General features: G+C 39.5%; 4 long non-coding RNA genes across 5 annotated transcripts; 1 reads left to right on the top strand and 3 right to left on the bottom strand.

Moving 5' to 3' along the window:
- Positions 1-931: 931 nt before the first annotated feature.
- Positions 932-4675, top strand: LOC124151781. Of its 2 annotated transcripts, none has more exons than XR_006863405.2 (5): positions 932-1037; positions 1207-1255; positions 2326-2467; positions 3947-4066; positions 4569-4675. It is a non-coding gene; the product is annotated as an uncharacterized LOC124151781 (long non-coding RNA). The 2 variants fall into 2 exon arrangements; XR_007222743.1 differs by having other exon boundaries at positions 936-1037; positions 1207-1251.
- A 6351-nt stretch (positions 4676-11026) lies between these two features.
- On the bottom strand, positions 11027-12788 carry LOC124151782. Its single transcript, XR_006863406.1, has 5 exons — positions 12699-12788; positions 12375-12526; positions 11562-11681; positions 11290-11355; positions 11027-11137 (listed from the first exon to the last, which is right to left on the bottom strand). It is a non-coding gene; the product is annotated as an uncharacterized LOC124151782 (long non-coding RNA).
- A 3683-nt stretch (positions 12789-16471) lies between these two features.
- Positions 16472-18233, bottom strand: LOC124151783. Its single transcript, XR_006863407.1, has 5 exons — positions 18144-18233; positions 17820-17971; positions 17007-17126; positions 16735-16800; positions 16472-16582 (listed from the first exon to the last, which is right to left on the bottom strand). It is a non-coding gene; the product is annotated as an uncharacterized LOC124151783 (long non-coding RNA).
- A 3688-nt stretch (positions 18234-21921) lies between these two features.
- On the bottom strand, positions 21922-23683 carry LOC124151784. Its single transcript, XR_006863408.1, has 5 exons — positions 23594-23683; positions 23270-23421; positions 22457-22576; positions 22185-22250; positions 21922-22032 (listed from the first exon to the last, which is right to left on the bottom strand). It is a non-coding gene; the product is annotated as an uncharacterized LOC124151784 (long non-coding RNA).
- Between the last annotated feature and the right edge of the window lie 313 nt (positions 23684-23996).

Below are 23996 nucleotides of genomic sequence, written 5' to 3'. Positions count from 1 at the left end.
GAACCTGTTCACGTGACCAGAAATACTCCAGGAGCATTTATACTTATGAGTAAATATACTTTTACTAGACCTCATCAGGTGTAGCAAATATACTGTTACTCATGCCTCTTTACTCCTGGAGTATATTTACTCACGTAAGCAAATGCGTTCACATGCCACCATAAGTAAATTTACTTATGTAAGTAAATATACTCACGTAAGTAAAAGTGTCCATGTGAATGGGGCTTAAGGGTTCGGGTGGTCAGGCTCGCTGACTTGGTTGATACATGTCATCGATCCCAATTGTGTGGATCGATGCTCATGATGTCAATCACTGGATTGTCTGGTTCAGACTCGATTATGTACAGGCCGCCGTCATATGACATAGCTGGAATATTGCTGAGTGCGGCGTTAAACAACACCAAACAAGCAAGCATAAACGCATGAACTATTAGTCTTGAACTATTAACTGTTCATGCCACAGAACTTCTACATTAGGTAGCTTTCTTTGTGGACTTTGTGGTTTCGAATCTCTCTGGCGACACACATGTCGTCAAATTGTTCTTTCATCAGCTATACCTGGTTGTAACAGTACTTTTCAAGAAATTTGTTTTATACTTACTGTTAATATGAAATAGCTGGAAATATGAGTGAATTGGGTGTTCTTTAACTTTTTTTTAGAAGTATATACTGTAGTAGTACTCTGAACTGTAACATAACCTGTTAGCAAAGTTAAGTCCTTGACACAAAAACCTGTTTAGCTAATGGACGTATTGTTAAAGTATTCCTCGACACCTGAATACGTAGAGGTGGCAAACTGATTGGATCGCTCTATATCATTGACTCCATCGTGTTACTCTGTACTCTATGCTAATCGATATTTTTTAGTTCACGCTTTGCTGAGCACATATCAGATGGGATTTTAAATATTATGGTGTGAAAGTCCATTTCTGCGTGGTGTTTATATACTGCCCATCCCACATGTTCCTGCCTCGCTGCATCACCGCCTCGCTGCTTCACTGCATCACTGCATCACTCCATCACTGCATCACGCATAGGTAAGATGCTTTTCCTAGTGTCCCTTTTTCAGCTGTAGCATTCTTTCATTAGCTTCATATTGTGCATTTTAAATATTGAATTCAAGTTTATTCGTAAAATGATTTAAATGATTGAGAGTATCATGTGCATTTAAGTTTGTATACTATAGGATAGTATTTATGCACACAGCTGTGAGGACAGGACCATAGTGACTGTTTGATTGGCATTCTAGAGGTTGGTGAGTAGATAAGAAAACATACAACTTTATGGATAACAACTTCTGGTTGTAGATTTTTACACCGTTATCAAGCTGAAGAAAACAAAAAAACAGAAGTTTTTATCCATATAGTTGTATAATTTTTATAGGCCCAAATTACATACGTGATAGAGCGTCAAAATACATATGCATTTCTAATTGATAAATATATACATAGCTAAATTACGAACAATATTACGAACGAAACGTATTTCTTAAGACATCATATTTTGTAATATTTTACTAATCGAAAGTGACATTTGTCTTCAACTAGTAACGTTTTCATAACGTTTGTAATTTTTAGTCAAATCCAATTTTAAAGTGTACACTTTATTTTGCCCGGCAATTTATGTTCGCAAGTTCTAAATGATTACTCTCACGGTTCGAGGGGATTCCCCGTACCTAGACCCGCCGCTGGACCCTGCCTCATCGTGCTGACCTGTCGTGATGAAATGACTGTTTGTTTGTTTGTTTGTTTGTTTGTTTGTTGTTTAACGCCGCGCTCAGCAATACTCGAACTATATGACGGCGGTCTGTAAGAAAATGGAGTCTGGACCAGACAATCCAGTGATTGATATCATGAGCATCGATCCACGCGATTGGGATCGATGACATGTATCAACTAAGTCAGCGAGCCTGACCACCCGATCTCGTTAGTCGCCTTTTACGACAAGCATAGTCGCCTTTTACGGCAAGTATGGGTTGTCGTGATGACTGAACTACTGTTCAAAGCGGCGTTATACCTAGCACACTCTCTCCCGTTGTAGGGGACAAGGGTGGCCAAGTCGTCTAAGGCGCAGTGATTCGCTGTGCAGAATTGCGTCCCTTGAGCACGCCAGAAACCTATGATTCAGAGTTCGAATCCCAGTCCGCCCCGGTTATGTTTCTAGGTTTGTCAGCACCATACACGTGCTCGTGGGTTTCACCGAAGTGGTGAACGTCTGAGACCTGCAACACTTCAGGCTTCACCACATTAAGTTGACACGCCGTGATACAACTGGAATACTGTTAAAAGCGGCGTTAAACCCAACTCACTCACTCTCTTGTTGTAGCTCCCACAGGAAGAGATCATGCGCCTGCCTCTAGTGTTTCTTCTCCTGGCACTGGTCACGCTACCCGACACAGAGGGATGGTTGCGCGCGAACCGAAGACATCGGATATGGAACAGGATCAAATGTGCATTCGTGCGCTGTGGTGAGAGTTTATACATTCGTGACCAACTCGTGTTCTTCCGGGACAAGTCTTCTTGCAGGTTACGGAAAGGGGCGAGTGGTGACGAATGAGAGATTATACTGCGTATACTGCTAAAATTAATTATGCCTCATTTTTGCCCCCAAAGTAAAAAAAAATGGTTCCCTGAGTGTTCTAAAATATGAATATTAATCTAGCTATAAACACATACTATAATTAGAGCGTCGATGTCTCGGGACACAAATTAGACAATAAGCAACGGGCCATGTAGCCATAATGTTTAATTATGTCACGTGCTTTTTCTTCGGGATGCATTCAAAGCGTTCTGCAAAACATACAAAACTGAGGAAGCCCAAGTGAAATTTATGTTTATCCTTATATATGATAAACCACCCTTTCGAAGCACATGGTCCATTTGCCGTTAAGACGTTGCATCCCTCTATTACAGAACTTTCTGATTTGCCCCCAAACCAGACCTCAACAGCGGACTTCAAGGCAAAACGTTGTTCTCGCAATGCTTTTTTTTGTTAGTTTGTTGTTTAACGCCGCACTTGGCATTATTCCAGTTATATGACGCCGGTCTGTAAATAATCGAGTTTGGACCAGACGACCCAGGGATTGACATCATGAGCATCGATCTACGTAATTGGGATAGATGCATCAACTAAGTCAGTGAGCCTGACCATCCGATCCCGTTAGTCGCCTTTTTACGACAAGCATAGTCACCTTTTATGGCAAGCATGGGTTGCTGAAAACCTATTCTACCCCGGAATCTTCACGGGTCGTCCGGCGCTGGGCATTAAGGGGATAAAACAAGGACTGGTCGCCTTGGAGTTAGTATACTGTGTCTGAGTGGGGTATTCATGTTAAACTGCGGCGTGGTATCTTAGTAGGCAAGCACTATAAACCCAGCAGAAGTTTGGCTAGTATACACGCAGCCACACACGCATGCACGTCGTGTATATATGTGCAGTAATCATGTATACGACGTTAAACCCCACTTCACCTCACCTCACTTCATGAGCGACAGACATTTGGTGATGTTATATGTATCAGCCGGAAATATTATGTTCTTGTTCATCAATCGCAGGGATGGCGCGGGTGGCCCAGTCGTATAAGGCGCCGCGATTCGCTGTGCAGGGTTGCGTCCCTTGGGCACGCCAGAAACCTATGATTGTGAGTTCGAATCCCGGTTCGCCCCGATTATGTTTCTAGGTTTGTCAGCACCATACCCGTGCTCGTGGGTTTCACCGAAGTGGTAAACGTCCAAGACCTGCATCACTTCGGGCTTTCCTCCCATATTAAGCTGACACGCCGCGATATAACTGGAATTCTGTTAAAAGCGGCGTTAAACCAAACTCACTCACTCACTTAAGTAGTTTAAGAGTGTCGAGGCTGGTTCAACTTTTCTTCAAACTGATTGTGGTTTAAATTAACTATGTGAAATAGCAGCATAATATATGTCGGGCCATTCTATTTAAGAAAGGAGAGTTCAAGGACGTGATGTCGATGCAAATAACGATGATGCAATCGACCAAACTGAAGCAGAAAATGTTATTGACGCACGTGCTGTGAAGGATGTACTTTCTCTTGCGGATGATGGTTAGTGGATTTTATTTTGAGCGTAACTTTGTTTTTTTCAAATGCTTATTTGTATGGTACAGTATTTATGAGTCACATTCACTGAAGTGTGGCGCCAGGGCGGTCCAGTCATCTACGGCACAGACATTCGACGTTAAATCTTAACTCACTCACGCAATTACGCTCTTAGGCATGCAAGAAACCATTAATTTGGTGTTCGAATCCCACATTCCCTTTCGGCTTTTTATGTAGGATAAAACACGTCCGAGTGTTTTTATGAGATTTTAAACGTCAGAAACCTGTGATCTTAGGATCAAATCCCGGTTTGTCCCAATAATGTTTCTAGGTTTGTCACACCCTAAAATTGCTCGTGGGTTTCAGCAAAGTGGTTAACGTCTGAGACATGCATCATTTCTGACCTTCCTCCTACATTAAGCTGGCACGCCGTTATATAACAGGAATACTGTTCAAAGCGGCGTTAAACCCAACTCACTCACTCACACACTCACCTCACTGTTTGTAGATGCTGATCTGAGACGAGCGGTCGAAGACGAGGAGGATGTCGAGAGTCACGTCAACCAGTAGTGTTGTCATGGCAGCATGTCCTGGATAAATAAACTTGCAAACTGTCACACTTTTATGTCTTGCTTTAGGCTGTACATATATCTTGCCATCATGCATTCAGCATGACCAACGACAACTATTGTAGGTAGCGGGTAGCCGTTATGACTGATTGTTTGTTGTATAACGCCGCACTCAGCAATATTCCAGCTATATGACGGCGGTCTGTAAATAATTGAGTCTGGACCAGACAATCCAGTGATTGACATCATGAGCATCGATCGATGCAATTGGGATACGATGACATGCATCAACCAAGTCAGCGAGCCTGACCACCCAATCCCGTTAGTCGCCTCTTACGACAAGCATATTCGCCTTCTACGACCTAAACTACCCCGGATGTTCACAGGTATCATACGTTTATGAATGGGGATGTGTGTGTTTTATTCAATATGTTATTTTATACATTGAATGTGCAAGAGATTTGGTTGGTTTTCGTCAATATTCATTATTCAGCTATATATGTCACGGCAGTCGGTAAATAATCGAGTCTGGACCAGTCAATCCAGTGATTGACATCATAAGTATCGATCTACACGATTGGGATACGATGACATGCATCAACCAAGTCACTAAGCCTGACAACCCGATCTCGTTAGTCGCCTCTAACGACAAGCATGCATGGGTTGTTGAAGATAAATTCTAACAGATGATGAATCTCTCCTTGTTTACATACCACGACGTCATAGATAAATCCATATCAAGCAGAATTACTGAGCATGAAATTCTACAGGAAACAATTATGTTTTTAATGTTTTTCGTAAGTGTGATTTTCGGCTTGGCAGTAATAGAATATAGTTAAAACTGGGATTAAACATTCCTGATTTAGTTGTCGGCAGTTCCGTAAACCAAATACTATAAACGCTTCATAAAAAAACAACAACTTATAATATTATATACTGAAACCAAACCTCTTTTTTGAGGTGTCAACCTGCTTTTGGTACACCGGATGCCGAGCCCTGTTAACATGGTAAAGTGGTATTCCCATGACATGTTTATCTGTACACGCGGATGCAAATAACTCTACATGTTGATGAAATATTATATTTCAAGCTCTTGTCGAATGTCAACTCCCGGTGAGCTAAGGGAGATCACTCTAAATACTTCCGTGAACCTACGCGAAGTGACTGAAACAGTCATATAATATCTGAGACAACCACGAGATCAATTTGCGGTGGTACTCTCATTTAGATTCAAGCGACAGGTAGTTTAAAGCGTTCAGTCGTCAGGTCGCCACATGGGCACACTATGTAAAGTCAATTTTTGTTAAATATTGTCATTTAAGTACCAACTTTCCTATAGTGAAGGATTTTGAAAACAATCTATTTTTTTCCAGCTGGATCCAACAAACTATGTATTTACCAAACACTCTATTCATTTTCACTATTAACACCAAAAGGATGACGTTTGATTATTTCCCACAAAACAACTATTCATTAGTTTCAGCAAACAAACTATTAATTGTGGGTATATTTCTGTATCCTCACATCCCACCCCCCGAAATTAAATGGATGCTCCCAAAGGCCCATATTCTAACAGGGACACTGGTCAGTTGGCTCTGTTCTCGGCTCCTGAGTAAAATACTCTAATACTTTAAGAAGAACCGACTTCGTCAAGAGTGTCTGGGTGTCGCTTACAGCAGTTTTCCAGCAATATCACGACGGAGGACATTAGCACTGTACCCATGTGGGGAAACGAACCCGGGTCTTCGGCGTGACGAGCGAACGCTTTAACCACAAGGCTACCATGAAGAAGGGGTAAGGGTTGTTGACGAGGCGGTTGGGTAGCCCAACTGCTAAACGTTCGCTCGTCACACCGGAGACCGGGTTCGAGTCGTGATTGAAAGTCTTTTTGATGTCCCCTGCTGTGGTATTGCTATTGATGGTGTGTCCAATTTGCCTAAACCATGTTTCTGTTCATTCGGGGTAGAATAGGTCTTCAGCAGGCCATGCTTGCCGTAAAAGGCGACTATGTTTGTCGTAAGAGGCGACTAACGGGATCAGGTGGCCAGGCTCGCTGACTTGGTTGATGCTTGTCATCGATCCCAATTGCGTGGATCGATGCTCATGTTGTCAATCACTGGATTGTCTGGTCCAGACTTGATTATTTACAGACCGCCGTCATATAGCTTGAATATTGCTGAGTGCGGCGTTAAACAACAAACAATCAGTCATAACGACTACATATGTACCTGCTACCTACAATAGTTGTCGTTGGTCATGCTGAATGCATGATGGCAAGATATATGTACAGCCTAAAGCAAGACAAAAACGTGTGACAGTTTGCAAGTTTATTTATCCAGGACATGTTATCATGATAACACTACTCGTTGACGTTACTGTCGACATCCTCCTCGTCTTCGCCCGCTCGTCTCAGATCAGCATCTATAAACAGTGAAGTGAGTGTGTGAGTGAGTGAGTGAGTTGGGTTTAACGCCGCTTTGAACAGTATTCCTGTTATATAACGGCATGCCAGCTTAATGTGGGAGGAAGGTCAGAAATGATGCAGGTCTCAGACGTTTACCACTTTACTTAAACCCACGAGCATTGTTAGGGTGTGACAAACCTAGAAACATTATTGGGACAAACCGGGATTTGAACCTAAGATCACAGGTTTCTGACGTTTAAAATCTCATAAAAACACTCGGACGTGTTTTATCCTACATGGAAAGCCGAAAGTGAATGTGGGAGTCGAACACCAAATTAATGGTTTCTTGCATGCCTAAGAGCGTGCTTGAGTAAGTAATTTAACGTCGCGTCGGCAATATTTCTGCCATATAGCGATCTAAGAGCGTAATTATGAACGTCGAATGTCTGTGCCGTAGATGACTGGACCGCCCTGGCGCCACACTTCAGTGAATGTGACTCATAAATACTGTACCATACAAATAAGCATTTGAAAAAAACAAAGTTACGCTCAAAATAAAATCCACTAACCATCATCCGCAAGAGAAAGTACATCCTTCACAGCACGTGCGTCAATGACATTTTCTGCTTCAGTTTGGTCGATTACATCATCGTTATTTGCATCCACATCACGTCCTTGATCTCTCCTTTCTTAAATAGAAAGGCCCGACATATATTATGTTGCTATTTCACATAGTTAATTTAAACCACAATCAGTTTGAAAAAAAGTTGAACCAGCCTCGATACTCGACACAACTACTTAAGCGAGTGAGTGAGTTTGGTTTAACGCCGCTTTTAACAGAATTCCAGTTATAACGCGGCGTGTCAGCTTAATGTGGGAGGAAAGCCCGAAGTGATGCAGGTCTTGGACGTTTACCACTTCGGTGAAACCCACGAGCACGGGTATGGTGCTGACAAACCTAGAAACATAATCGGGGCGAACCGGGATTCGAACTCACAATCATAGGTTTCTGGCGTGCCCAAGGGACGCAACCCTGCACAGCGAATCGCGGCGCCTTATACGACTGGGCCACCCGCGCCATCCCTGCGATTGATGAACAAGAACATAATATTTCCGGCTGATACATATAACATCACCAAATGTCTGTCGCTCATGAAGTGAGGTGAGGTGATATGGGGTTTAACGTCGTATACATGATTATGACCCATATGGGCTCAAATATGCAGTGTAATAACTTTTTGATATTTGCACAGTGTGCAATTAGTGATTCTCGAAGCTGATTGGTCAGTGGAACAAAGATAAATTTTCATTGGACAACGGAACTATTTTTTCTTTCATCCCATTCATTCACAAATCCACGCCTTTCTCTTCAGATGTTTTACGTGCTACAATCTCACTGATTCGCGATTTTTAAGACAAGACAAATAGTTTCATATTAACAACATGATTTCACATTATCAATTTTTTCATTTATTTCACATGATTTTCATTTTACAGTAAACACCAAAACTACGTCCCCGTTTGTAAACAAACATGGCTGGCCATTTGAGACCTGTCAAAGTAAATGACCTCGTTAAAGCGGACGGAGATCTGACTGTCATGAAGAGTTATTCGTTTAATTCAACCTCTGAACACATTTAATGTCTTTGTTGTCAAAACTGCATATGGCCAGATTGAAGTTCCAAGATTCAGATTGTGATGTTGCCAGAAACTGTTTCTAGGGCGCCAAGATCATCACCACCAAGTCCTTTGCGTCTGTGTTAGAGGGCTTGCTGTTTGATGAATGTTTCGACAACCCGAATCCAAAAACCGGACATTGTATAGACAGGTTTGCCTTTTTGAACGATGATGACATCGATAACTGCCAATGAAAATGAAAACACAATGAAAAAGACTAAACTTGACAAGTTGACATGAACTTAGTTCACAAATGTATACAGGTAAGAAAAACACGAAAAATATGACTACTCACACTTTCAACGATGGCATGAGAATAAAAACAAATTCATTTTGCAACAACATTTAGACTTTCCGAAAGACATCATAACGATACACTATTTCGTACAATTTTGTAACGTTGTGTGAAGAAATAAGAACGTGACACTTTTTTATACAATGTATACGTTTTTCGTAACCGCGACGTCTGCAAAGTACGGCGCTGAGCGGTATGCAGGCTGACTGACGTCCGGGGACCATATGACTATGAGGGTTAATGACACAGGAAAGGTGCAACTGAACATTATTATTTGCAAATTTATCATTTCGGCATGCACATCAGACAGTTCAGAATTCGAACTGTCTACTTTAAAGGAGATCAAGGGTAGCATAGAGTGTTACCTTAGCGACATGATTACCAGCATCTGGTTGCGAATTCGAAGCACTTTGCTGAATTCGGAGAGGTTTTGAAATCAAAACAAAAATAATTAAAAATACAAGGAAAAGAAAACTTACCCGAGCGAGCTGATCCTGTGTCCGATATTGAACTAAATGAACTCCGTGAATGCGGACAGCTTAGCACCAAGTCTCCATGCCAGATACCGTGTTTGTCTATAAACAGGTATTCGACCATTCGACCATGCAAAGTAGAAGTTCGAAATTCTCCAAGGCAAGGCCTGAGGCTTTGATGATGAATAGTATCTATATGTTTTTTTAAATTACTGGTTAATGCTCCTCCATAGACGATGGCGCCATGATCAAGTAAATGGATCAGTGATTTGTGTAAAGAGGGATGTCTGATCCCCTCCCCCCTTGAATTAGTTGCAGCTTTCAACCAATCAAGTGCCTTCAGTCATTTACCTTTAACGTATTTAATGTGCGGTAAGAAACGTAGATGGTGATAAAAACTATTCAAACATAATTCACGTTTCTTATGTGTCTTATATTTTCTGCAGTGTATATAATTAATTTTTGATTTAGGAAATTTAAACCCATTTTCATGGGACCACTACAGATTTGTAACAACAAACAATATTAAAATTATCCACGAAAATTGATCCATCTACTGAATAATACTAAATAGTGTGACAGACAAAATACTGCCTTGTGGAAGACCCTGATCCTGATTATAAAAATAATAATCAGACAGGGTTCAGTACTCTCGAACTTGAATTTAACTGTCTGTTACAAACAGTGATATAAAATGAGGTAAAATGAGGTAAAATTTGCATAATAAATATACAACACACCATAGCATAAAGCTTATGATACCATATGGAAATATGGAATTTTAAAAGATCTGAATGAGATTGGTCTGATAGGTCGTTTACCCCACTTTGTGTCACAGTTTTTAACAGATAGGCATTTCCAGGAACATATGGGTTCCATCTTTTCTGATATTTACAATCACAATCAGGGTGTCCCTCAAGGTAGCATATTATCGGTAACGTTAAATAAATAGTTGACCTAAGGTTTTAAATGCCTCTGTTGATGGGTCCATATTTGTTGATGATGTTAATGTATCATGTCGAGGTTGTTCTCGTTGTTGTTGAACAGGGTCAAAGTCAAACTTGTTGCCATGGAAACAGGAATTTGTTTGTTTCTTTTAAAATGCATTCCTAAATTGCACACACACGGTATCATCACTATTTGACAGTGATACATAAACATATGCTTATGTTATAATGGGATTCGCACAATGAACTCTGCTTTCAGAATAGATTTGTCATGATCCTGGAAAGCGTTTGTCATTTTTAAAGAGAGATTGCCATGAGTGGATTGTCCCGAGAGATGTAAATGTGAATGATATGCACTGCGTATTATGACGCAGAAAAGAGACCCATGTTTCATCTTAAAAGCAAACCTATTGTATATCAGTTGTACTAAGTCTTGATATACATTTTGCTGATTATGTTGTTGTACGATTGCAGATCCGTATCTTGAAGGAGATGTTTGCAGTGAACACATTGGAAATCAGTTACAAGTATTACATATTGGATCACCTGCTGTTTAAAATGACTGCTATTAAGACATGTAATTAACAAGGCATGACAAAGGTGATTGCTATAGTGATTTATTGAAACCATTTTTCAGTAGGAACACTATTCAGGAAAACATCCTTGAGAACGTCTTCAAAGTGCGATGCCAGTGCCTCTTCGATGGAGTGCTCTACAAAAGAAATACATCAAATCATATGATCTTGCCATATTTGACATGAAATCGCTGCTTAAACATACATTTTCACATACAGACATGTTGAACGGATGACGGTTTCTACTTCACAAAACGGAATCATTGCAGAAAGATTTGCTCTACCTTACATTTGACTCACTGCTCCAAGTTGTTGATGCTCCTTGCGAACTCTTCCAAACTCACGCTTGAGTCTCCTAAGTGGAGAAAGGTTGTTGCAGTCAGTCAGAATAAATATTCATGAGTCTATCGGATATATACTTTAAAACGGGTCCAATTTCCCAATGATGGTCAATGTAAATACAAACACACAAGTATTCATCTTCTATGCTATCAAGACTTCTTGACAAATGAAGAAAATCATTTCATTTGTATTAATGAAATTGTATACAAAAGCTCTAACCATTTTCATCAGCGAACGAAAGGAGCTCCATGGCCGATCGTCTGTCCATTAGCGTCTCAGCTTCTGACAGGTCAATTGTCCCATCCTTGTTTGTATCAAGGTTATCCGCATTACGTTTGCCTTAAAAGAAAATAGTCATGTTTGGAAAGATACAAAATGAAAGAACATGAATGGAGTTTCGGTTATGGAAGATGTGTTAGTAGTCATGTTAATCAGGCGATGAATATGAGTATTTAAATAAACTGAACACAAAGCTATTCCATTACTCTTTTCCTTTTGATCTCACCGCATGTAGCTCTTCGGGGGACTGTCTAAGATATACTTATAAACATTCAGTAGTGCTTAATGACATGTGCACATTTTCATTACGTTTGTGTACTACAATAGACTTTGTCAACGAAAACTTTCATGTATTGTAAAACAATATTCTATTGAGTCCTTGGTTGTTTTCTATCAGCAATATTCCAGGTAATATAACAGCAGTCTTTAAATAATGGAGTGTGAACCAGACAATCCATTGACTTACCTCATTGGTCTAAGCAGTGGCATGATTATGGAAAGCATCTTGTCGGTTATATTTCTTACACTGAAAGCAGATTTGTCTTTTCAGTCTTTTCATTTATTACCTTCATTTTAACATGATGTAAAGGAGTGAGATTTATGCACTTTATACATCACCCACTACGTCTCACTACAGCCTACGAAAGCCGCTGATTCTCCTATAAACCTAAACCTTAACTAAATGTACAGTTTTTAGAAAATAGAAGATACTGTATTAAGGCACTTTATGAAGTACTCTTTGGCTTCGCTCACCCAACAACAGCCCTGCTCCAGTCAATGCTAATCTGCCAACTGTGCGCCATCTGACGAACCGTCGTCTCCGTCGACCCCAGGCATCAGACTGAGGGATTGAGACTATGGCCACAAGCAGGAGGACAAGGAACAAACGCATTTTGGGATGTATTCTGTATTGAAAAGAAAGAATTTCCCCAAATTACACCCATGATTATCATTACAAACAATTGTCTCAGCTAAATTATGTAACAATGGCAACTTTAAGACAGTCTGCTCCGAAAAAATATATGATAAGTTATACGTAAACTAATCAGGACAGATAGTGTATAAAGTATTACTCACCAGAAGGACACGAGTCAGGTCAGTGGTATTATGAATGTAGTGACCCTGGTATTTATACATTCTTTCCGTTGAACAACCCGTGAATTAAATCTGTTGCCAAAATATATTAAGTGCTTGTTTGACAGATACGTGATAATGTAAATATGACAAGAGATAAGTATCTACTTTAGTCCACACTTCCTAATTGTCATCTTCGGGAGGGTTGGGCATGAAGTGTGTTTGTGTGTGATGTTGATTGGATTGCCATTTGATATTCTTGGGGTGATGGGGGTAATAAGTGAAAAAGGATTTGAAGAAATTAGTTACGAAAGTGGTGCATTATATGCACAACAACAGCCTCAGGTACATATTTGAAAGACTAACTTCCGAGCTACGACTAATTACGAATTCTGTGTCCCTAGTGTACCTGTTATATAAGCCATGGCGATATGGTACATACATGTTTGTGAGTACAAGTAGGAATAGAAAAATGCTTCGATCGTGATTCATAGGTTCTTAGAGAATGAACTCTACAATATTCAATGAGCAAGAAATTAGTTCAAACAGGGACCATGCATTTTTTTCAAACTTATGTAAACTACTCTAATTTGATGTCACCTTTCTTGTGTGATATATGTTAAAGTGGTTAACAGATGTGACAGCAGCTGAACCAAAGTGGCCAGAGGACGCCCAACAGAGACAATATCTGTAAAGTGCGCTTATACAACAAATTCAATTGACCTGTGACCCAGTGATATTTTCATAATACGTCAGTGTTTTTGTTGTCTTCCAGTGTTTGCTTAATGAAAAGTATATTTGTCTCAGAGATTGCCATATACATCTCTGGAAAACAAATATTACAAGTTGTAGAACTATCCGGTTCCTAGGAAGGCACAAAATCACGAATTCCCTCGATTATTTCGAAAAGCTGGAATATTGCTGAGTGCGGCGTTAAACAACAAACCAACCAACCAACCTACACATCTGGTACACAAATATTTTAATTGTAGCAGTATCCGGTTCGTGTGACGAGGGACGCATGAAACCACATATACCCTGAGTGATACTGCTGTAAAGAATGGAACTTGCCGCCATGTCTCAGTCTGACATGGTAAAATAATTAAAACAGATAGAAAACAGCTGTTCGAATGAGCTTAGGTTAACTTGTGATGTCTTGTGTGACGTTCTTTGACTCGCAAACAATGTGCAGCTGTGTGCTTCGTAGCAGTATTCCAGCTATATTGTGGAGTGTCAGCTTAATGTTGGAGGAAAGCAGGTCTCGTACGTTTACCACTCCGCTGAAACCCACGAGCACGGGTATGTTGCTGACAAACCTAGAAACATAATCGGGGCGAACCGGGATTCGAACCCTCAATCATAGGTTTCTGGCGTGCCCAGGGGACGCAACTCTGCACAGAGAATCGCGGTGCCTTAGACCACTGGGCCATCCGTGGCCCCTCAATCCGTGTGTTATTTTCGGAAATTCTATATTTTTACTACAGAATACATCCCAAGATGCGTTTGTTCCTTGTCCTCCTGCTTGAGGCCATGATCTCCATCCAACAGTCTGATGCCTGGGGACGGAGACGACAGAGAATTAGATGGAGCACAGTTGCCAGGATAGCTTTGACTGGAGCCAGGCTGTTGGGTGAGCGAAGCCAAAGAGTACTTCATAAAGTGCCTTACATACAGTATTTTCTCTTTTCCAAAACTGTAATTTAGTTACGGTATAATTTTGTAGAACAATGAGCAGCTTCAGTAGGCTGTAGTAGGACATAATCAGTGATGTATATAGTACATTAACCTCCCACCTTTACATCCGATTCAAATGGATGTACTCTATGAAATTACTAAAGATACAACTTTGCTTTCAGTGTAAGAAATACAATCGACAACATACTTTCTATAATCATGCAATTGCGAAGACCGATGCCCATGATATAAGTCACTGGATTTCTAGTAAACGAACCTCGGATCATGTTATTAAGCACTACAGAATGAGGCAGCATGTTGTTCGCTATTTGTTTTAGAGTAAATCCTAGACAGTCACCCGAAGAGCTACATGCGATGACGAGATGAAATGGAAATAGAGTATGCGTTTTCGGATGTTTCTACAGATGTTTATATGTTCATTTGATATCAATACTCATATTCATAGCCTGATTAAACTGACTACTAGCTCATGTTCTACCACCGTAATTGTACACGTTATTTTATTTTGTATCTTTCCAAACATTACTTTTCTCATAAGGCAAACGTAATGTGGAGAGCCTTGATACAAACATGGACGGGGCAATTGACCAATCAGAAGCTGAGGCGCTAATGGACAGGCGATTGGCCATTGAGCTTCTTCCCTTTGCTGATGAAATTGGTTAGAGCTTTTGCGTTCGACTTCATTTATACAAATGAAATGTGTATTCGTATCAAAATAATTTTCTTCATTTGTCAAGTGATGATGACATGGAAAATGAATACTTGTGTGTTTGTATTAGGAGCCGTTTTGAAGTATAAATCTGATTGACTCCATAATATTTATTCTGACTGAGAAGCAGGATTGTAAGTCCCCACGGTCCCAAGTATGGTGGCCTAACTTTGGTTACTGGCGATCTCTATCTCGTTTTTATCATGTTTTCATGTTTTCATGGATCTGTATGATCCCGGCCAGGTTTTGCTATGGGGACCACAATGGCATTATGCCACGAAGGAGGAAAACTCACTGACGGCCATAGTAGGTCAAATATGTGTAAATCTCAAGACATGATTCAGGTAAATGCTTCAATTACTGATAGTGGATATTATCATCCCCTGCTTGCTAAAGGGCGGTATTTAACTCATGTAATGAAAATACATTGTAATCTTCACCGTTATTTAAATCACAGGGCCATATTTTGATGATGAAGAAGTTTAGGAAAAATAGAAGTAACATTGACCATTTGGTGCGATTGGAAACGTTTGTTAAAATTTGCATAATAAATATACAACACACCATAGCATAAAGCTTATGATACCATCTGGAAATATGGAATTTTAAAAGATCTGAATGAGATTGGTCTGATAGGTCGTTTACCCCACTTTGTGTCACAGTTTTTAACAGATAGGCATTTCCAGGAACATATGGGTTCCATCTTGTCTGATATTTACGATCACAATCAGGGTGTCCCTCAAGGTAGCATATTATCGGTAACGTTAAATAAATAGTTGACCTAAGGTTTTAAATGCCTCTGTTGATGGGTCCCTATTTGTTGATGATGTTAATGTATCATGTCGAGGTTGTTCTCGTTGTTGTTGAACAGGGTCAAAGTCAAACTTGTTACCATGGAAACAGGAATTTGTTTGTTTCTTTTAAAATGCATTCCTAAATTGCACACACACGGTATCATCACTATTTGACAGTGATACATAAACATATGCTTATGTTATAATGGGATTCGCACAATGAACTCTGCTTTCAGAATAGATTTGTCATGATCCTGGAAAGCGTTTGTCATTTTTAAAGAGAGATTGCCATGAGTGGATTGTCCCGAGAGATGTAAATGTGAATGATATGCACTGCGTATTATGACGCAGAAAAGAGACCCATGTTTCATCTTAAAAGCAAACCTATTGTATATCAGTTGTACTAAGTCTTGATATACATTTTGCTGATTATGTTGTTGTACGATTGCAGATCCGTATCTTGAAGGAGATGTTTGCAGTGAACACATTGGAAATCAGTTACAAGTATTACATATTGGATCACCTGCTGTTTAAAATGACTGCTATTAAGACATGTAATTAACAAGGCATGACAAAGGTGATTGCTATAGTGATTTATTGAAACCATTTTTCAGTAGGAACACTATTCAGGAAAACATCCTTGAGAACGTCTTCAAAGTGCGATGCCAGTGCCTCTTCGATGGAGTGCTCTACAAAAGAAATACATCAAATCATATGATCTTGCCATATTTGACATGAAATCGCTGCTTAAACATACATTTTCACATACAGACATGTTGAACGGATGACGGTTTCTACTTCACAAAACGGAATCATTGCAGAAAGATTTGCTCTACCTTACATTTGACTCACTGCTCCAAGTTGTTGATGCTCCTTGCGAACTCTTCCAAACTCACGCTTGAGTCTCCTAAGTGGAGAAAGGTTGTTGCAGTCAGTCAGAATAAATATTCATGAGTCTATCGGATATATACTTTAAAACGGGTCCAATTTCCCAATGATGGTCAATGTAAATACAAACACACAAGTATTCATCTTCTATGCTATCAAGACTTCTTGACAAATGAAGAAAATCATTTCATTTGTATTAATGAAATTGTATACAAAAGCTCTAACCATTTTCATCAGCGAACGAAAGGAGCTCCATGGCCGATCGTCTGTCCATTAGCGTCTCAGCTTCTGACAGGTCAATTGTCCCATCCTTGTTTGTATCAAGGTTATCCGCATTACGTTTGCCTTAAAAGAAAATAGTCATGTTTGGAAAGATACAAAATGAAAGAACATGAATGGAGTTTCGGTTATGGAAGATGTGTTAGTAGTCATGTTAATCAGGCGATGAATATGAGTATTTAAATAAACTGAACACAAAGCTATTCCATTACTCTTTTCCTTTTGATCTCACCGCATGTAGCTCTTCGGGGGACTGTCTAAGATATACTTATAAACATTCAGTAGTGCTTAATGACATGTGCACATTTTCATTACGTTTGTGTACTACAATAGACTTTGTCAACGAAAACTTTCATGTATTGTAAAACAATATTCTATTGAGTCCGTGGTTGTTTTCTATCAGCAATATTCCAGGTAATATAACAGCAGTCTTTAAATAATGGAGTGTGAACCAGACAATCCATTGACTTACCTCATTGGTCTAAGCAGTGGCATGATTATGGAAAGCATCTTGTCGGTTATATTTCTTACACTGAAAGCAGATTTGTCTTTTCAGTCTTTTCATTTATTACCTTCATTTTAACATGATGTAAAGGAGTGAGATTTATGCACTTTATACATCACCCACTACGTCTCACTACAGCCTACGAAAGCCGCTGATTCTCCTATAAACCTAAACCTTAACTAAATGTACAGTTTTTAGAAAATAGAAGATACTGTATTAAGGCACTTTATGAAGTACTCTTTGGCTTCGCTCACCCAACAACAGCCCTGCTCCAGTCAATGCTAATCTGCCAACTGTGCGCCATCTGACGAACCGTCGTCTCCGTCGACCCCAGGCATCAGACTGAGGGATTGAGACTATGGCCACAAGCAGGAGGACAAGGAACAAACGCATTTTGGGATGTATTCTGTATTGAAAAGAAAGAATTTCCCCAAATTACACCCATGATTATCATTACAAACAATTGTCTCAGCTAAATTATGTAACAATGGCAACTTTAAGACAGTCTGCTCCGAAAAAATATATGATAAGTTATACGTAAACTAATCAGGACAGATAGTGTATAAAGTATTACTCACCAGAAGGACACGAGTCAGGTCAGTGGTATTATGAATGTAGTGACCCTGGTATTTATACATTCTTTCCGTTGAACAACCCGTGAATTAAATCTGTTGCCAAAATATATTAAGTGCTTGTTTGACAGATACGTGATAATGTAAATATGACAAGAGATAAGTATCTACTTTAGTCCACACTTCCTAATTGTCATCTTCGGGAGGGTTGGGCATGAAGTGTGTTTGTGTGTGATGTTGATTGGATTGCCATTTGATATTCTTGGGGTGATGGGGGTAATAAGTGAAAAAGGATTTGAAGAAATTAGTTACGAAAGTGGTGCATTATATGCACAACAACAGCCTCAGGTACATATTTGAAAGACTAACTTCCGAGCTACGACTAATTACGAATTCTGTGTCCCTAGTGTACCTGTTATATAAGCCATGGCGATATGGTACATACATGTTTGTGAGTACAAGTAGGAATAGAAAAATGCTTCGATCGTGATTCATAGGTTCTTAGAGAATGAACTCTACAATATTCAATGAGCAAGAAATTAGTTCAAACAGGGACCATGCATTTTTTTCAAACTTATGTAAACTACTCTAATTTGATGTCACCTTTCTTGTTGACCTTTCCTCTGTGATATATGTTAAAGTGGTTAACAGATGTGACAGCAGCTGAACCAAAGTGGCCAGAGGACGCCCCACCGAGACAATATCTGTAAAGTGCGCTTATACAACTAATTCAATTGACCTGTGACCCAGTGATATTTTCATAATACGTCAGTGTTTTTGTTGTCTTCCAGTGTTTGCTTAATGAAAAGTATATTTGTCTCAGAGATTGCCATATACATCTCTGGAAAACAAATATTACAAGTTGTAGAACTATCCGGTTCCTAGGAAGGCACAAAATCACGAATTCCCTCGATTATTTCGAAAAGCTGGAATATTGCTGAGTGCGGCGTTAAACAACAAACCAACCAACCAACCTACACATCTGGTACACAAATGTTTTAATTGTAGCAGTATCCGGTTCGTGTGACGAGGGACGCATGAAACCACATATACCCTGAGTGATACTGCTGTAAAGAATGGAACTTGCCGCCATGTCTCAGTCTGACATGGTAAAATAATTAAAACAGATAGAAAACAGCTGTTCGAATGAGCTTAGGTTAACTTGTGATGTCTTGTGTGACGTTCTTTGACTCGCAAACAATGTGCAGCTGTGTGCTTCGTAGCAGTATTCCAGCTATATTGTGGAGTGTCAGCTTAATGTTGGAGGAAAGCAGGTCTCGTACGTTTACCACTCCGCTGAAACCCACGAGCACGGGTATGTTGCTGACAAACCTAGAAACATAATCGGGGCGAACCGGGATTCGAACCCTCAATCATAGGTTTCTGGCGTGCCCAGGGGACGCAACTCTGCACAGAGAATCGCGGTGCCTTAGACCACTGGGCCATCCGTGGCCCCTCAATCCGTGTGTTATTTTCGGAAATTCTATATTTTTACTACAGAATACATCCCAAGATGCGTTTGTTCCTTGTCCTCCTGCTTGAGGCCATGATCTCCATCCAACAGTCTGATGCCTGGGGACGGAGACGACAGAGAATTAGATGGAGCACAGTTGCCAGGATAGCTTTGACTGGAGCCAGGCTGTTGGGTGAGCGAAGCCAAAGAGTACTTCATAAAGTGCCTTACATACAGTATTTTCTCTTTTCCAAAACTGTAATTTAGTTACGGTATAATTTTGTAGAACAATGAGCAGCTTCAGTAGGCTGTAGTAGGACATAATCAGTGATGTATATAGTACATTAACCTCCCACCTTTACATCCGATTCAAATGGATGTACTCTATGAAATTACTAAAGATACAACTTTGCTTTCAGTGTAAGAAATACAATCGACAACATACTTTCTATAATCATGCAATTGCGAAGACCGATGCCCATGATATAAGTCACTGGATTTCTAGTAAACGAACCTCGGATCATGTTATTAAGCACTACAGAATGAGGCAGCATGTTGTTCGCTATTTGTTTTAGAGTAAATCCTAGACAGTCACCCGAAGAGCTACATGCGATGACGAGATGAAATGGAAATAGAGTATGCGTTTTCGGATGTTTCTACAGATGTTTATATGTTCATTTGATATCAATACTCATATTCATAGCCTGATTAAACTGAGTACTAGCTCATGTTCTACCACCGTAATTGTACACGTTATTTTATTTTGTATCTTTCCAAACATTACTTTTCTCATAAGGCAAACGTAATGTGGAGAGCCTTGATACAAACATGGACGGGGCAATTGACCAATCAGAAGCTGAGGCGCTAATGGACAGGCGATTGGCCATTGAGCTTCTTCCCTTTGCTGATGAAATTGGTTAGAGCTTTTGCGTTCGACTTCATTTATACAAATGAAATGTGTATTCGTATCAAAATAATTTTCTTCATTTGTCAAGTGATGATGACATGGAAAATGAATACTTGTGTGTTTGTATTAGGAGCCGTTTTGAAGTATAAATCTGATTGACTCCATAATATTTATTCTGACTGAGAAGCAGGATTGTAAGTCCCCACGGTCCCAAGTATGGTGGCCTAACTTTGGCTACTGGCGATCTCTATCTCGTTTTTATCATGTTTTCATGGATCTGTATGATCCCGGCCAGGTTTTGCTATGGGGACCACAATGGCATTATGCCACGAAGGAGGAAAACTCACTGACGGCCATAGTAGGTCAAATATGTGTAAATCTCAAGACATGATTCAGGTAAATGCTTCAATTACTGATAGTGGATATTATCATCCCCTGCTTGCTAAAGGGCGGTATTTAACTCATGTAATGAAAATACATTGTAATCTTCACCGTTATTTAAATCACAGGGCCATATTTTGATGATGAAGAAGTTTAGGAAAAATAGAAGTAACATTGACCATTTGGTGCGATTGGAAACGTTTGTTAAAATTTGCATAATAAATATACAACACACCATAGCATAAAGCTTATGATACCATCTGGAAATATGGAATTTTAAAAGATCTGAATGAGATTGGTCTGATAGGTCGTTTACCCCACTTTGTGTCACAGTTTTTAACAGATAGGCATTTCCAGGAACATATGGGTTCCATCTTGTCTGATATTTACGATCACAATCAGGGTGTCCCTCAAGGTAGCATATTATCGGTAACGTTAAATAAATAGTTGACCTAAGGTTTTAAATGCCTCTGTTGATGGGTCCCTATTTGTTGATGATGTTAATGTATCATGTCGAGGTTGTTCTCGTTGTTGTTGAACAGGGTCAAAGTCAAGCTTGTTGCCATGGAAACAGGAATTTGTTTGTTTCTTTTAAAATGCATTCCTAAATTGCACACACACGGTATCATCACTATTTGACAGTGATACATAAACATATGCTTATGTTATAATGGGAATCGCACAATGAACTCTGCTTTCAGAATAGATTTGTCATGATCCTGGAAAGCGTTTGTCATTTTTAAAGAGAGATTGCCATGAGTGGATTGTCCCGAGAGATGTAAATGTGAATGATATGCACTGCGTATTATGACGCAGAAAAGAGACCCATGTTTCATCTTAAAAGCAAACCTATTGTATATCAGTTGTACTAAGTCTTGATATACATTTTGCTGATTATGTTGTTGTACGATTGCAGATCCGTATCTTGAAGGAGATGTTTGCAGTGAACACATTGGAAATCAGTTACAAGTATTACATATTGGATCACCTGCTGTTTAAAATGACTGCTATTAAGACATGTAATTAACAAGGCATGACAAAGGTGATTGCTATAGTGATTTATTGAAACCATTTTTCAGTAGGAACACTATTCAGGAAAACATCCTTGAGAACGTCTTCAAAGTGCGATGCCAGTGCCTCTTCGATGGAGTGCTCTACAAAAGAAATACATCAAATTATATGATCTTGCCATATTTGACATGAAATCGCTGCTTAAACATACATTTTCACATACAGACATGTTGAACGGATGACGGTTTCTACTTCACAAAACGGAATCATTGCAGAAAGATTTGCTCTACCTTACATTTGACTCACTGCTCCAAGTTGTTGATGCTCCTTGCGAACTCTTCCAAACTCACGCTTGAGTCTCCTAAGTGGAGAAAGGTTGTTGCAGTCAGTCAGAATAAATATTCATGAGTCTATCGGATATATACTTTAAAACGGGTCCAATTTCCCAATGATGGTCAATGTAAATACAAACACACAAGTATTCATCTTCTATGCTATCAAGACTTCTTGACAAATGAAGAAAATCATTTCATTTGTATTAATGAAATTGTATACAAAAGCTCTAACCATTTTCATCAGCGAACGAAAGGAGCTCCATGGCCGATCGTCTGTCCATTAGCGTCTCAGCTTCTGACAGGTCAATTGTCCCATCCTTGTTTGTATCAAGGTTATCCGCATTACGTTTGCCTTAAAAGAAAATAGTCATGTTTGGAAAGATACAAAATGAAAGAACATGAATGGAGTTTCGGTTATGGAAGATGTGTTAGTAGTCATGTTAATCAGGCAATGAATATGAGTATTTAAATAAACTGAACACAAAGCTATTCCATTACTCTTTTCCTTTTGATCTCACCGCATGTAGCTCTTCGGGGGACTGTCTAAGATATACTTATAAACATTCAGTAGTGCTTAATGACATGTGCACATTTTCATTACGTTTGTGTACTACAATAGACTTTGTCAACGAAAACTTTCATGTATTGTAAAACAATATTCTATTGAGTCCGTGGTTGTTTTCTATCAGCAATATTCCAGGTAATATAACAGCAGTCTTTAAATAATGGAGTGTGAACCAGACAATCCATTGACTTACCTCATTGGTCTAAGCAGTGGCATGATTATGGAAAGCATCTTGTCGGTTATATTTCTTACACTGAAAGCAGATTTGTCTTTTCAGTCTTTTCATTTATTACCTTCATTTTAACATGATGTAAAGGAGTGAGATTTATGCACTTTATACATCACCCACTACGTCTCACTACAGCCTACGAAAGCCGCTGATTCTCCTATAAACCTAAACCTTAACTAAATGTACAGTTTTTAGAAAATAGAAGATACGGTATTAAGGCACTTTATGAAGTACTCTTTGGCTTCGCTCACCCAACAACAGCCCTGCTCCAGTCAATGCTAATCTGCCAACTGTGCGCCATCTGACGAACCGTCGTCTCCGTCGACCCCAGGCATCAGACTGAGGGATTGAGACTATGGCCACAAGCAGGAGGACAAGGAACAAACGCATTTTGGGATGTATTCTGTATTGAAAAGAAAGAATTTCCCCAAATTACACCCATGATTATCATTACAAACAATTGTCTCGGCTAAATTATGTAACAATGGCAACTTTAAGACAGTCTGCTCCGAAAAAATATATGATAAGTTATACGTAAACTAATCAGGACAGATAGTGTATAAAGTATTACTCACCAGAAGGACACGAGTCAGGTCAGTGGTATTATGAATGTAGTGACCCTGGTATTTATACATTCTTTCCGTTGAACAACCCGTGAATTAAATCTGTTGCCAAAATATATTAAGTGCTTGTTTGACAGATACGTGATAATGTAAATATGACAAGAGATAAGTATCTACTTTAGTCCACACTTCCTAATTGTCATCTTCGGGAGGGTTGGGCATGAAGTGTGTTTGTGTGTGATGTTGATTGGATTGCCATTTGATATTCTTGGGGTGATGGGGGTAATAAGTGAAAAAGGATTTGAAGAAATTAGTTACGAAAGTGGTGCATTATATGCACAACAACAGCCTCAGGTACATATTTGAAAGACTAACTTCCGAGCTACGACTAATTACGAATTCTGTGTCCCTAGTG

This window comes from Haliotis rufescens, unplaced genomic scaffold, assembly GCF_023055435.1.
Source record: "Haliotis rufescens isolate VD_foot unplaced genomic scaffold, xgHalRufe1.0.p SCAF_23, whole genome shotgun sequence".
Classification (NCBI taxonomy): Eukaryota; Metazoa; Mollusca; class Gastropoda; order Lepetellida; family Haliotidae; genus Haliotis; species Haliotis rufescens.
Note: the sequence above shows the minus strand (reverse complement) of the source record. Positions and strands in the feature narration are given on the sequence as shown.